Genomic DNA, 16,272 nt, shown 5'->3' with positions numbered 1-16,272 from the left:
ATATTTTGTAATTATAATTTAAATCTGATTAATTTTCAAATTGTTTGTCATAAACCAACATCTCAGGACATGATTTCATACATGTCCGCTGTAGAGGACACCAGGACTAAAAGCATGTTTATGATACATTTTGGGAGACAAAAGAATTGAATAGGAAAAAAATTATATATCAATATTCTTATGAAATATTAGATATTATTATGAAAATCTGGCCAAGTACTACTCCCATTATTACACTTCTTTTTTCAACATGCTGTCCCAACAGCACTTTAATATGCAAATTAGATACAGTGTATAGATAACATTGAGTTTAATGGGAAAACCAGTTTATGGAATTTTGACACACATATTGCATAAAGCAAAATGGTATATCAAATCATTTTGTTATATATTTTATAACATAGTTGAGAACCATCCTTAAACAAAGTTAGTTACAAAAAAATCCTGAAACCTAAACATTGATTGGTGATTTAAAAAAAAAATCCCATTGTTTTTGCCTTTTCATGTCTACTCTTGTCATTTTATTTTCAGAAAAACTGAGTCCTGGTGTCCTCTACAGAGGACACAGCATAACTTATGAATAACACATAATTTTTCAAAAATGTTGTTTTACCATTTTATTCTTATGCTCTAAACAATGGAATGACATGAAAAAATACTAAATTCACAAAGCTTTTTATTTCTGGTTCTCAGGAGGATATACATATATATAGAGAGAGAGAGAGAGAGAGAGAGAGAGCAACATACTGTAGTGCGTCTGAAATCAATTCAGCCATACTGACGAACGGATTAGATCAGCTGTCCTACTTTACACACCACAGAATAAAAACCAGTGTAGAACAGAACAGTAGAATACAACAGAACTGAGTAGAAAACGGAACACAAAAGAACATATATAGAATTGAGTACAGTGTGTTAGAGAACAGACTCGGTGCGTGCTGTATGTTATTGAGAACCGTTTATCAAGATTCAAGATCTTTATTGTCATGTGTAAGTTACTAGTACAATGAAATTCTTACTTTGTTTGCTCCTCTCGAGAATGACAGGGTAGAAAGGGAACATGCATAACTTACAAGGACAATACAAGATATGTAAAAATATAGAATATACAGTAAATTATGATAATAATAGCATAAAAAAGAAAGTAATGAAAGAGAAGAAAAAGGACATAACCCATATGTTAATTAGAAAAACAACTGACAATAAAATAATTCTTCACCATATATTATCAACAGTTTATCATAGAATACAGCAGAAGAACACAGTCTACTATAGAATAAAATGTCTATATATTGTAGTGGATAAAAAAAGAACAATAAAAGCATGATACAATTTATATTTAATATACAATTTACATTATGTTTTATAATAGTATACAATATAACCTATTATTCTATAGACCAATGGTTCTCAAACAACGGCCTCAACAAATTTAGCAGGGGGTTGACTGGAGAAAGAGAGACATCTGGCCAAACAGCTCCTGAAGGATGGCAAGAAGGAGTAAGACATTTCAGATTACAAGTGCACTCATTATGCAATGCTAACATTCATGATAGCCGTCACCCAGAGTCAGCCATCATGCAGTGCACAGTGCCTTTATTGTGCTGACGTGGTGCCATCTGCATCGTACATGGCAAAAGTGCTTTCGGTTTAACAGATTCGTTAACACGTGTGATTCATGCATTTCACAGACGAGCTCTTCTGCTGCTCAAAAAGAAACGCTACCAAGATCAGCTGCTGGACAAGACCGACATCCAGATAGCCAACCTGGAGCGCTTGGTGGGTTTAGATGATATTATTTGGTTATATTTAACCCTTAATCGGCTCTTTAGTAGGGTTTACGTTTTTGGTCCTTGGGGTCATATAGATCCCAAACATTACAGAGTGATTGCATAAGGAAATATGCATTTTTTTATGTGACAAACTGTATATAATTTTTTTATTTACTTCTCTACTATTCATTTATGCTGTGTTTTTGTGGATATTTGGTAGTTTTTTTACCTATTTACTGCACAATTACTCAACTACGCCGTAAATTGGCTTATGAAAAATTATTTTATTTAAGAAAAAAATCACTTAAAGGTATTTAATGGGATACACACTACTATACTTTGTTTGCAATAATTAGATTATTTTATTTTTTAAAGGAGGCTCTTATGCTTACATGTGCTCTTAAACTGCGTTTATTTGATTAAACATACAGTAAAAAAGTAATATTGTGAAATATTAGAATTTCTTTTTGAGAATAATTTCAAATGTAATTTATTCCTGTGATCAACGCTGAATTCTCAGCATCATTACTCCAGTCTTCAGTGTCACATGATCTTCAGAAATCATTCTGATATGCTGATTTGCTGTTCATCTCTTATTTTTATTAGTGTTAAAAACAGTTTTTGCTGCTTCATATTTTTATGGAACCTGTGATGCACAACCCTTCAATTGTTTGGGGAAAGAAATAATTAAAATAATAATAACAATAAAATTTTTATCAAGCAAGGATGCATTCATTTGTTCAAAAGAGACCAAAAACATTTATAATATTACTAAAAAAGAGATTTACTTCAGATAAGTGCTGTTCTTTTGTACTTTTTATTCATCAAAGAATCTGAAAAATAAAAATGGATCACGATTTCCACAAAAATATTAAGCAGTAAAAACAACATTGTTAATAATAAGGACCATTATTAATAATTGAGCACCAAATCAGCATATTAGAAAAATGTAAAGTATCATGTGACACTAAAGAAACTGACTTTGTTTGTTTGTTTATTATACTTTGATTATGCCTCATTCAGGTTCAAGATATTGAATTTGCTCAGATTGAAATAAAGGTCATTGAGGGTTAGTCACGAGGTAAGTCAAATCAATTCAAATCACAGATTTGCTGTATTGTAACAAGTGTATGCACCTGCAACAGCTTAGTAATCAATTATCGGTGGTGTTAAATGCTGTTATTAGGAGCCAAGATGATTCATTGGTCTGTTTGGTGTTGTGTGGTGGGCGGTTTAGTTAGTTGCAGCATGTTTTGGGAACTGTTGGACATTGTTGTAGGATTAAAGGCTTAAAGGAACACTCCACTATTTTTGAAAATAGGCTCATTTGAGTTTTACCGTTTTCGAATCCATTCAGCCGATCACCGGGTCTGGCGGTAGCACTTTTAGCTTAGCTTAGCTTAGCATAGATCATTGAATCTGATTAGACCGTTAGCATCTCGCTCAAAAATGACCAAAGAGTTTCTATATTTTTCCTATTTAAAACTTGACTGTTCTGTAATTACATCGTGTACTAAGACCGACGGAAAATGAAAAGTTGCGATTTTCTAGGCCAATATGGCTAGGATCTATACTCTCATTCCGGCGTAATAATCAAGGAACTTTGCTGCCGTACCATGGGTGCAGCAGGCGCAATGATATTACGCAGCGCCTGAAAATAGTCCCAGCTAGGTAACTTCCAATAAGCCTATTTTCAGGCGCTGCGTAATATCATTGCGCCTGCCAGACCCGGAGATCGGCTGAATGGATTCGAAAACGGTAAAACTCAACTGTTTAACTCTAGGGGAGTTGGAAAATGAGCCTATTTTCAAAAATAGTGGCGTGTTCCTTTAAACTCTTAGATTACAGCAGACCCGTCTTTGTTTTGGAATCTCCAGAACCCCTCGAAATCCCCTGCCCCTTCTCTAAGTCCCACCTTTAAATTGCAACTACATCATCAGACAAGCTTTTGCTGCTTTTTTAATATAAGTCTTTGGAAGATCTGTGCATTTGATTTCCAAATGTACATGAGTAAGAACACCAACATTCACAGTATCATGTGTTGTAGGAACATTATAAACAATTCCAGCCCATACCCATTTCCACTGTTTTATATGAGCACGTTTTACTGAAATCTCTTCACTGATTCATTTCTGTGGGACGTTCTGTAGGGCTTGTCTCAGTGAGCAACAATAACCAAATGGGGGTGGAGGTTAGCGAAGGGTCAACAATGTTGTGAATATATAAAAAGTTAGTTATTGGACTGTTGTGAGAGTTTGACTGAAGAAATAGTTTGGCCTCAGATTGATCTTTGTTTCTTCATCAGGTCATGTCTATTGAGGAGGTGGAGAGAATACTGGAGGAGACGCAGGAGGCCATTGAGTATCAGAAGGTTATGAGAGTCAAACTCAGTCCACTTAACATTCAGAGAAATGCAAACTTTGAAATGTATAAAAGTCATTGCATTACATAACACGATGAAACAAAACCAAGTGCCATTCATATTGAAGAAAGAGCATATGCATGTGCATGTGTAACATGTCTATAGTTAATGTGATGCACAAAGTTTGAGGTCTTTTTTTTTTGTGAAAGAAATTATTACTTTTATCCCGTTAGGATGCATTCAGTTGATCAAAAGTGATTCTCGGTGAGTGAAAAGCAGCACAACTGTTTCAACACTGATAATAACAAGAAGTGTTTCTTGAGCAGCAAATCAGCATATTAGAATGATTTCTGAAGGATCATGTGACACTGAAAACTGGAGTAATGATTCTGAAAAATCAGCATCGAATTACATTTAAAAATATATTCATCTACTTAGGCTTACAATGCTTTTGGGAAACGCACCAAAAGACATTGGCCACATTGCTCTTTCTTTCTCTGGTTTTTATTGCTTCAAATGTCTAACTGCTTCTTGAAACGTCTTCCCTTTAAGCAAATTGATGAACTGCTGGCAGGTTTTTTGACAGCGGAGGATGAGGATGCTGTGTTAGCAGAGCTGGAGGCCATCACTCAGGTGTGGAGACCTTAACCTGTCATCCGTGCTGCCAGATATCCTGTCTTTATCATCGTTCTCTGGTTGTGCATAGCTTGGGTCAGACCTAACGCTGCTCTCTTCATCCTGGGCAGGGACAAGACATAACCCTTCCAGAATTACCCACGGATCCATTGCCAGCGGTGCCTACGGGGGAGACAGGTGTTGTTTCACTACTGTCAAAACACAGCACTGTGTGAAAGAATGATATGGCTCTCTTATTTGGCTTTTGATTGCTTTCTGTCACTCGCTTTGTGCTCTGTGTCTTTGCAGAAAGAAAAGAGGCACCAATCAAGCCGGAGCGAGAGATGCTGGCAGCGTAGTGTTTGATGCTGCAACCTGGCTCATCGCTTTGTTTCGAATGAAAGGAAGAGCTAGGGGAATGTAATTGGCAGAAAAGAAGGCTTTCATAGGATATTTAATAGGCACGCATCAGAATCAGTGTTCCCATGGTCATGGAAACCTTGGAAATATCAGGGAATTTAACATTTTTGATTTTTCAGACTTAAAGTCATGGAAAGCAGTGAAATGTCAAAAGTAATGGAAATTTCTTGTTGTTCTAATTTATTTCTTGTAGTCGGCTACAATATGTTTTTATTGCAATTATATTTTTACAAATATTTAACATTATATTCAAAACATTTACTTTTAAAAGTAATTACGAACGACTTGAAATGTCATGAACAATAAAAGTTGGGCAAACCATGTAGATAGAAATGCTGTTGTTACAGAGTTTACAGTATTTTTTTTAATATGTTCTACTAAAATCGACCTTTGTTAGTTTAGGTAAGTTTGCTTGAAGCATAAACGGCAGTTCAGAATCAATTCATATTTGGTTTTGTTCAAACAAATGAACGAGCTATATGAACTGTGAGCTCTGTTATGTGGCATTAGTAAACTAGACTGTTTATATTTTCATTTGCGAATGCAAAAAGTGAACCCAATTGCTACAACACTTTAACCTAGTATATTTTTCATTGCGACCTATCACAGCTATAAGTGAGTCTGTAGCATTGTTTAAGCAGTGTTAGCTGTTTTGCTAACTTCGACCAGACTAGCTAGATTAGTCATGATGGGTCGATTATGAACGATTCAATCATTTTGAATGAATCTTACTGGGAGTAATAATTACTCCTAAAAAGGTGTATAGCACTTTTACAGATGTTTCTTAAACAATGTGCTTGTTAAGCTTGTTCATGTATGCAAACCCTAAAAGAGTTTGGGTAATAATCTGCATCTGACAGTAGTAAGATTACGTTTGTTTCCTAGTCATGTCCTCATGGCTCTTGCAAATGCGTGTTAGCATGTCATGACCAGCAGGGGGCTCTTAATATCATTAATTGAGAGGAAATGGATCTGTGCTGACAGATGCACAACTGTCAATCCTCTTCCGATGGCTCAGTTTGGGATTAATGTAAACATTCTGTTCATGTATGGATGCATTTATATCCATATATGTATCTACGTTTATCTTTAATACTGTAACTATAAAGGTTTTTCTTTGGCTCTCACAGCCATGTTCTTGTTATGGGGCTAATGTGCTAATAGACGAGCCATTTTAGATGAGTTTTTAAAGGGATGGTTCACCTAAAATGAAAAATCTATCATCATTTACTATCATTTTAAACCAATTTGACATTCTTCTGTCTTCAGAACACAAACGAGATGTTAGGCAGCATGTTCAAACTGCTTCATAGCTCAAAAATGTATCATGAAAGTAGTCTGTTAGCTATATTCCAAGTATTCTGAAGTTTTCAAAATATTTTTGAGGAACAGTAGGGTACAACAGGGCTAAAGGCACGCCTTACGAAAAAAATGTGCTATTCACCGTGCCTAAAATGTATAATTGCAGAAAAAAATATATATGTTTGCATTGAACATTAATGGAGCAACAGATTTTGTGAAAATAATTGTACCCTACATTATTTACGACTTTTTGACAAGACATCATGGGTGTTATAGGTCTAAGTTTCCATAATTTTCACCATTTCTCATATCCTCAAAACTATGCTGATTTTACAATATGCTGAATATGATTGAATCATTTTGACTATATTTTGGTGCTTTCTTGTCATTTGTGAAGCTTGACAGTTGGTCATTACACACTGTTGTATTAGAATAAGAGAATTTTTAAGAATCTTTAAGCAGTTCTTTTATGTTCCATGGAAAAACAACAGCTTGTGAGTTTAGAACAACATGCGGGTGAGTAAATAATGACAAAAAAATTAATTTTCTTTTATTTGTGTCATAACATTACAATCCCCCACTTTGCAGTACTGTAACCAAATATAAACCTCTAAGAAGAGAGCGAGAGAAGCAGCACAGCTGATTTCTACATTGATGGTAATAAAAAACAAATGTTTATTGAAGGATCGTGTGACACTGAAGACTGGAGTAATGATGCTGAAAATTCAGCAAAATTCATCACATGATTAAATTATTTGTATTGAAAACATTTCTTTTAAAATTGTAATGCATTACTGGTTTTACTGTGTTTTTTTTAATCAAATAAATGCAGATCTTGTAAGAGACTTCTTTCAAAACAAACAAATAATAAAAATATTTCTGACCCTATGCTTTTAAATAATACTGTACTGTACAGAGCACATACTGTACATTTTAAAAGTATCAAAACTAAGTGATTGAGATGGCAAAAAAAAAAAGAGAACCCTGTTAGTTTAAATAAAATCAACCCCCCCAAGTCATAAAAGTTCCCATAGTTGAAGAAAGTCCCAAACATGTCGCAAGTTCTATAAAAAAATTTTTGGAAAGGTCAGAATGGCTTAATGTCTAGAGTATCTATCAAAATTGAGAAAAGAATGAGATCTCAAAACTGGCCTTTGAAAGAACAGATGAATGTGGGTGCAAGATTTGGGAGGAGGAGTGTGGGTGAGAGAAAGAGCGCTTCCCGATCCTTGTGGAAATGGTCTGTAATTGCTGTGTGGAGATGTGGGCCTGTAACTATTCAGGAGGAGGTGCGGGCGGCAGGTCACGGAGTCGGCCGAAGGGAACCTCCTCTGCTTTTGATTCCAGCACTAATTTACCAGCGGTTGGTTAGATGCACGTAGGCATACGAAATGGGATTAGCACGGAGTAATGCTACATTTATTTCTAACCTTTTTATTGCTTGACCATAGTGGAGCGAATGGCCCTCAAATGACTCTTTTCCTATAGGAACACGTTTTCATTATGTCTGGGTCACAGGGGTCAGTCCTGCTGTGACAAATGGGGCAAACTGTATTAGATCGCTCTGAAGAGGTCAACTTTAGCCTCTGGAGCTCAAGGAGGACTCTCCTGTGAACAATCTGCTCTTTTTTTTGTGGAGATGAAAATGGAGGTCGTCTTCCTGTTTCTGAAGGTTGAGGGGGGAAGAGGACACTGTTGGTCACTTATAGTGTGAAGTGTGTAAACGCAATTATACCTCCATGTTCACCTTTTGGATATAAATGGTTTTATGTTGTATTCACTCAGATATATTCAGTTTGTCTTGTATTTTGCCCATGTGTTCTTGCTTAAAGGGATAGTTCACCAAAAAAATGAAAATTCTGTCATTAATTACTCACCCTCATGTTGTTCCAAACCTGTAAGACCTCCATTCATCTTCAGAACACAAATTAAGATATTTTTGAAGGAATCTGAGAGCTCTCTGACCCTGCATAGACAGCAATGTAATTACCACGATCAAGGTCCAGAAACATAGCAAGGACATCGGTAAAATAATCCATGTGACATCAGGGGTTCAACCGTAATATTACGAAGCTACGAGAATACTTTTTGTACGCAAAAGAAAAACAAAAAAAACTATTTGTCTCCTCCACGTCACCCTAGCGCCATTTTGGAGAGTATCCACTGAACGCAAACAGCGTATGTTGTTCTGTGTCAGCCGCACCACACGGATACGTTGTTTTTGTTCAAATTACATTGCTGTTTATGGGAGGGTCAGAGAGCTCTCAGAATTCATCAAAAATATCATAATTTGTGTACGGGTTTGGAACGACATGAGGGTGAATAATTAATGACAATGTTCATTTTTGGGTGAATTAACCCTTTAATAATATAAATGCTCGTCTTTTGATTATTGCTGTTGCCTCTAGTAATTGTGTGTGGTTTTTTTAATTTCCAGCCCATTTTAAGGCATCAATATAATCATTTTAAAACAATAGTTGACTTAAATAAAACAACCCAGCATGTTGGGTAAAAAACATTAACACCAACAAGCTGGGTCAAAATAACCCAGCATGTGTTCTGTCCTATATTTACCCAGCGCTGGGTTGCCAAATAACTCAAGTAGGGTTGTTTTTAAGCCAGCATTTTTTAGAGTGCAGATATATTCCAGATGAGTTTTTGAAAGTCTGAACAGCAAAAAAAAAACAAAAAACACATGAAATCAAATTTTTTCAAATCTTATTCAAACCTCTTGTGCAACAGGTTCAAAAAATTTGACTATATCATACATTTGTCGCCCAGCACTAAAAAGCTCATGTGTCATTGTGGTATGTATTCTGTAAAAAATAAATAAATTAATAATCATCAGAATTTCTGGAACCCCCTCATGTTTTCCAATCCAATGATGTTTAATGGGATTTTTCCTCCCATAGAACATAAAAGAAGTTTATGTGGTAGAATCTCCAGACTGTTTTGCTGAAGGTATGCTGCTTATTGAATGGAGTAGTTTAATGATCAGGGGACACCGAGTCCGCTCCTAATTAAGTTCTCAAAAATCAATCAATCGGCGTGTAACCTGCAGAGGAAGACACACTCACAGATGTTTCCATGGAAACCGTCAGTGAGCTGCAGGAATATGAAGTGTTATCACAGGGTCAGGAGGTTGTGTGTTGAAAGCGCTGTCTAACACCTACGTTCTGAAGCAAAGACACATCTGTCCAGCTCTGATGCCTCTGCCTCTCTCAGACCTGCTTCATTTAATTGGGCTAATTGAATCTAGATCCACAGTTATCTCACAGTATCGATCGCCCAAGCTGTTTGTTGTAGTCTGCCACGACAGGCTTTCTTTCTCTCTTCTTACATAATGTTACATTCACTGTATTAGTCATGCTGGATTTGTTCTTTGTGTAGTTCCGACTCTGATTGGATGAACCTGTTTGAAGGGGTTATAATTTAGGTACACAAGCATTAGTGCTGTGACCACTGAGCAAGAGAAAACATGACACCTCGACCTAAACTCAGAACCACTCACGGATTGAAATGCCACCAACAAACAAAAGTCTCGGTGGACTAAGTGTAAATCGGTATTGAGCTAAATATCATCGCTATTGAAGCACTGCTGGACCACTCAAATTAGAGGACGGGAACTAATCGTTCAGTGTTTATGGTGATACACACATTCGGTATTAGTCAAGCTTCTATGTTCTTCGCATCCTTAAACAGCTTTCAATTTTGAATTTTTCTTATTAAGAGTTTGGGTGTTTCTTCAGTAATGGACACTTTGGGAACTTTGAACTTTTAGAAAATAAACTCCCTGAAAACACATTTTACACACACTTACTTATTTCGTTTACCAACAATATCTGAAAGTAAATGCCAGTATATGCATTTTACACTCATCTGTCTTTTTTGTTTGCTTGTTTTGGGTTTTTTCCCCCTTTTTTTCCTTTTTTTTTAAATAAAGAAAAGCCAACAATTTTTTTGAAACAACAAATGCCATGTTCTTATCTAATTTAAGTTTTAGTTGTTGTTGTTTTTTTATCTAATATTAATATTTTTCAAAAAATAAAATGGAAATAGAAAAAAATTAAACTTCAAATCTTAAATGAAAATGAGAAATGTAACCTTGGCAACTAACTGATCTAAAATAAGCTGAAGTTGAAGTACAAACATTACTTGAAATACAAATAAATTATTTATAAATTATTCTTTAAAAACTTAGATAAAATAGATTTAAAAAAATTACTAAAATGTAAAAATATCAAATAAAAGTGAATTCAAAACAGTAACAAATACTATATATTATACATAATAGTATATAAATAATACAGAAAGAACACAAATGAGCTCAAACAAAATACTTAACTTGAGATGGGTAGTATTTGAAAAGTAGCAGTTTTAATGTACAGTCACTCACAAAAAAAGTGAAGAAATCCAAAGTATTTGATGCCATCTTCTATCATCATGCTGTGCAAATGGTTTAAATCGTGAAGCCACTGAAGTTTGTCTTTTAGAGTGTTTTTATCACATGCTTTGCATCGTGTCTAACAGCTCTTACCCATGGTAAAAGGAAGGCCATTGTGGTTTGATAGTTACTTTTTATCTGTAGTGAAAAAAATCTTGTTTTTACATCTATTCCAATTGCTCAGATAGTCAGATGTTTGGTATACATTGAATATAATGCAGAATTAAAGTTTCTTGTCGTCACGTGTGTCTGAACACTGGCCTTGGCTTGACTCCAGAAGCTCTGTAGTGTGGCCAGACCAGTGGTGCTTCTCATGAAGTGCATTCTGGGAATTCCTAAACATAATGGGAGGATCTTTAAGGATTCTTCATCCACTCAAGGGTTTAGCATGAAGTTCAAGACTAGTTTGAGCACAAGACGGCGAAAGGAGCTTGCATCGATTTTCTGTGGTTGTTCTTTAACTAGTGATTATTGACTAGTGCTTTGCACGCACTCATTAGGTGTCTTCTTCACTCATTAAATAGGCTGATGAACATTTTTTAACTGTCAAATAGATCTCCATTGGGTCTTTTTAAAGGATAACTTGCAGATAAACTTGCATTGCTTGTATTATCACAGTTATCTCAACTGATGGGTCATGACCCAAAAAAATGGGTCACAGGTCTGTTTTGATGCTGTGTTTCGTCACAAATTCATTTTGCTTAGCTAATGAGTAATTGGCCCAGTGTTTGCTCCATGTTACACCCGTAAATCACACTTCTGCTGTTGTTTATGCATTTACAAAATTATAATTTTTGTGTTTTGAGACTGAACTTTGAGGCTATCTGTATGCTAGTGTCTAACCTAAAAACCTTTAGGGCTCGTTTTAGTCAATCAAATGCTCTTTAGCATGCATCCCTCTCCTTAGCACCACCTACAAATATCTAGCAAACAAGTGGTATCACTGCTGTAACCCTTTTAGGCTGTGGCCCTTCAGAATGCCCCTCCCAAACTGCCTGTATCATATGGACAACATAGGTCCCATATGTATGGCTTTTGTGATGCAGTAAACTTGTTCGGTAGCCCACCTGGTACAGCATTGCACTTGCAGTGCGGAGTTCTCAGGTTTGATAAAAGAGCTCAAAACCTTGTAAAAGCAAGTTAAAGGGGTCATATGATGCGATTTCAATTTTTTCTTTCTCTAAAACGGCTCGTTCTATCACGCCCCCACATGTCTACGTCACGATGTGGGAAGAATTGCATAACGCAGCCCAAATGTTCACGCAAAGAAAGAAGGCGTAACTTTGATTCTCGCTGTAGTATTGTTGTTGCCGCCACCGCCGCCATGTCGTGAAGGCGCTGTGTGTTTCGTTGCGAAAGCGAAACTACTTTGTTTGGCCTTCCAAAAGAGGACAATATCCGCTTCGTCATGCCTGCAGCTGATCCGGGCTGGTCGCTGAGGAAATAAATCAACTTCGCGCTGTGGATTGCCGGATCGGCTTTCAGCCCGGGGTCGTCACATGTGGTTGCCGCAAGCCCGCCAGCCGCTCCTTCGTCATATCCGCTGGCCGTGCCATTCTCAAGCCTGCCCGCCTCTGCTCACTCAAGCCGGCCTCCACATACTCTAGTCCGCTGGTCACTCTAGGCCTCCGGCCTTAACGACTTCATCTGCCTGGATCTCTTCTCAGTGCATCAGTCAGCAAATGCATTTTTATCTCATGTTTGATTTTGTTAGCCGTAATAGTTATGCATAGTGTAGGTATTATTTTAAAATTAATAGAGCTTTAACCTTTTAGCGCAACTCGCCGGATGTTTTATTTCCAAACTGCTGAGCTACATACAACAACCAATGTAAAAAAAACAGCACTTTTTTTTTTTTTGCAGATTTTCTTGGTAATTAATAATTTAACATATTGTTGGGTCTGTAGTTCATGGTAATATTAACGTTTGTATTTTAGAATGTCTGTTTGGTCGCTGCTTGATTTCAAATATATAAAGTTGGTTGTGAAGTAAATCCAGTTGGGAACCACATTGGCAGGCTTGTGTTTAGGAGGATTCCGATCCTGATCCGATCCGAGTCATTGTTGAGCCTGAATTGGGGATTGAAACTGAGATGAGATTTGTATTGCATATTGAAAATAAGTCTGCATGCAGCCTGCCCAGAAGCACAGAGGGAGAGAGAAAGAGATGATCCTGCTCTTTTTGGCCCCTTGATGTGATTAAGTCAGGGGTTTGATGGAGGGGGGGAGGAACAGTACGGTAGTCATTAGACTGATACAGTCGCTATACTCCACACATTCCTCTCTGATTGCACACAACATGTGCTCCGTCTGCCGAGGGCCCATGCACAGACCTCTGCCGCATTAGATTAGCACTGCCAGCATGTTGTCAAGCTCAAGGCCAGCTGTTGTTGGGTTCTGAACATTTGTAGTGTCAATCATTTATTAAGCCTAAAAATAACAGAAACACATTGCTGGTGTTTAAAGAGTTGCATACCAACAATTTTTGATGTTAGAAAAATTATCCTTAATGTAAAGCACAATTTAATAAGTTTACAATTTTAAATTGCACAGATGGAAGGCAGGGACATTTCCTGTGTGAACAGCCCCTTAGTGAACTTTAACTAATCTTAAATCCGTTTTCAATAACTTTTTGATACCAAAACTGGTTTTACTTCAAACTAAGTAGATTTATGTTAGGGATAATGCATTGTTAGGTGGTCATAACCATAAAATATACCTAGACTGCGTGATCCAGGCCCCAAGAAGAAGATAATTCACATCTGCAATAATGTCTTGTCACTCTTCCCGGCCCTGTTTCCTCTTAAACGCTTCTTAGAGTGTGTTTAGGTAACATTTTCCCTTAGCCTTTTATTGCTAACACTTTATTTCTTTTATTTCTGGCCTTTCAGTGCTAATGTCAGGTATTAAAGTCAACACTGGGTTCCCCATATCACCATAAATGCTGGGTGGCTGAGCAATGTTTGCCTTGGTCGGTAATCAAAGGTTGTAGGATTGAATCTGGAAGTAGTGTATGATGTGGCTTTGTTCGGAAATAAATGGATGCATTGGGTGCAGCTTCATATTTTTTCCATTTACTAATGATGACAGGAAGGTTCTTTGAATCCTTGGCCCATCATTTTGTTGCAATATTCCCACAGTAATTGATGTTTCATCAGTGGATTTTATCATATGAGCCAAAAAGTGGTTACACATAAATTTCTTGAAGAGGCATCACTGCTATTTGTTTGTACACATGTTGTGTACCAATCAAAGTTTAATTACCAAAAATGCAGTTACAATTTCCTTAGGTCTTCTTTAATCCCCTTAAATATAAGGCTCAAGGGCAGCTCAAACAGCCAACTGCTGTAGATGTTTTGACTCAACCTAAACCTAAATTGAACAACCTAGACTCACTGGAAAAACATGAAGATGGCATTTTATGTTTCTTGTTGTATGTAACAGGCAATTTGGAAATGAAATGCCTGGTGAGTAGCGCTCTAAGTGGCACTAAAATTGCATTTCAAAAGAACATACAAATAAACCCAACCCTAAACCTAACCGATAGTGTTAAAAAAAGAGATACATATGAGATAAAATGCTTTTGTTGAAGCAACCATGCCATTTTAGTTTGTTTCTACAAGTTTTTGATCTCTTTAATCAAGTGCCGTGACACAAATTTCACAGAACCCGTACCAGAACGCCCCACAAAGCAAGTGCAGTGCTGTACCAGGTGAGCTACTGAGCAAGTTTACTAAGACAGAAATGGAGCTGGTTATGTGATGCAAATTTGTTTATAAATCATGCACTACGGTAAAAGTGGTTTGAGGTCTTAACATATTATTGTTCAATGAACTGCACAAAATAATTTTAAAGGAATAAAAGTTTACAGTGTTTTACTGAGAACTGCAGTAAGTTGTATCAATAGGGACATTTTCATAGTGTAACAAAAATTTAGGTAGAGGTACTTGGTTTTTCAATGAGCCTGTGTTGCAGCTAAATACTGTAATCATGGTCTCTTGGTTATTTATAAAATGTGCAGGCTTCATTTTTCAAAGAAGTGGTTGCACTGCTAGCATTAAGTGCAGTGCTGTACCAGGTGAGCTACTGAGCAAGTTTACTAAGACAGAAATGGAGCTGGTTATGTGATGCAAATTTGTTTATAAATCATGCACTACGGTAAAAGTGGTTTGAGGTCTTAACATATTATTGTTCAATGAACTGCACAAAATAATTTTAAAGGAATAAAAGTTTACAGTGTTTTACTGAGAACTGCAGTAAATTGTATCAATAGGGACATTTTCATAGTGTAACAAAAATTTAGGTAGAGGTACTTGGTTTTTCAATGAGCCTGTGTTGCAGCTAAATACTGTAATCATGGTCTCTTGGTTATTTATAAAATGTGCAGGCTTCATTTTTCAAAGAAGTGGTTGCACTGCTAGCATTGGGGGGGGGGAATGAAATATCTATGTTTACTTATTTGGTTGAACTTGTTAACACCATCACACAATATAAAGCTTAATATCAACTTTAATTGTCTTCATTTGCAGTGTTAACCATATTTATCCAGTATCCACTCACTGTTTTTGCTGTCGCTGTCTTGCCTTGTCACTAAAGGGAAGGTGTTGCACACGTCCCCCGTACAGAGAGTCAGGAATAACCAAGCTCTCAGACAAAGTGTATGCTGGCCTCATATTCCAATTAGCTCTTGCAATTAGGCTGGCAGATGTAGCACACGAGGACTGGGATGATAAAATTAGCAACACTGACAGAATTTGGAAAAGAAACCACCTAAGCCCCGCCCACTCCCTCTGACCTCACTTGTGATTCATGAGTTCAAGGTGCTAGCATTACACCAAGCTAATTACACCTAGCTTACGTGACACTAACATTAGCAGAAAATTGCACATTTTCAGTGTTAAATGGTGTGTTGAGTTTGTGTGAGAGCTACAGTCTAATTTTTGTAGGTACTGGAGTGCTGACTACAGCTCTGCTCCTGTGAGCTGTCTTGCCGTCTGCTGCTTACATAGACAGATGTCTTCATAGGCAGCATTTTACCTGAAATGGCACCTTATAAGTGGCTGAAGTGGAATGCGGTACACATTGACGCAAAGCAGACGAGAAGAACACTACTGATTTGAATAGTATTTGACTGTAACGTTGCTAAGCTAAATGTAATGTATTTTTCACTAAACTTAAACCGATTCATGCCTTAATTTTCATCAGTCCGAATATATCCAATCTGATTTTAGATTTTTAAAGCTGTTTATATGAACCCTAAATTTTGTAATCTGATTTACATATGCGTTTACATGGGTAGTAGCCTACATGTATTTTGAACAAAACTTCAGTGCGTCTGCAAGCTCAGGTGTTTACATG

At 36.7% G+C, this 16,272-nt stretch overlaps 1 pseudogene; it reads left to right on the top strand.

The window, feature by feature from the left end:
- LOC107588013 (charged multivesicular body protein 6-like) overlaps positions 1 to 5,210 on the top strand; it is a 5,525-nt pseudogene extending 315 nt beyond the window's left edge.
- Positions 5,211 to 16,272: the final 11,062 nt, after the last annotated feature.

The sequence above is a fragment of the Sinocyclocheilus grahami genome, unplaced genomic scaffold (genome assembly GCF_001515645.1).
Source record: "Sinocyclocheilus grahami isolate Dianchi unplaced genomic scaffold, SAMN03320097.WGS_v1.1 scaffold97.1, whole genome shotgun sequence".
NCBI lineage: Eukaryota > Metazoa > Chordata > Actinopteri > Cypriniformes > Cyprinidae > Sinocyclocheilus > Sinocyclocheilus grahami.
The sequence above is the reverse complement of the archived record's forward strand: the minus strand, read 5'-3'. Positions and strand labels throughout refer to the sequence as shown.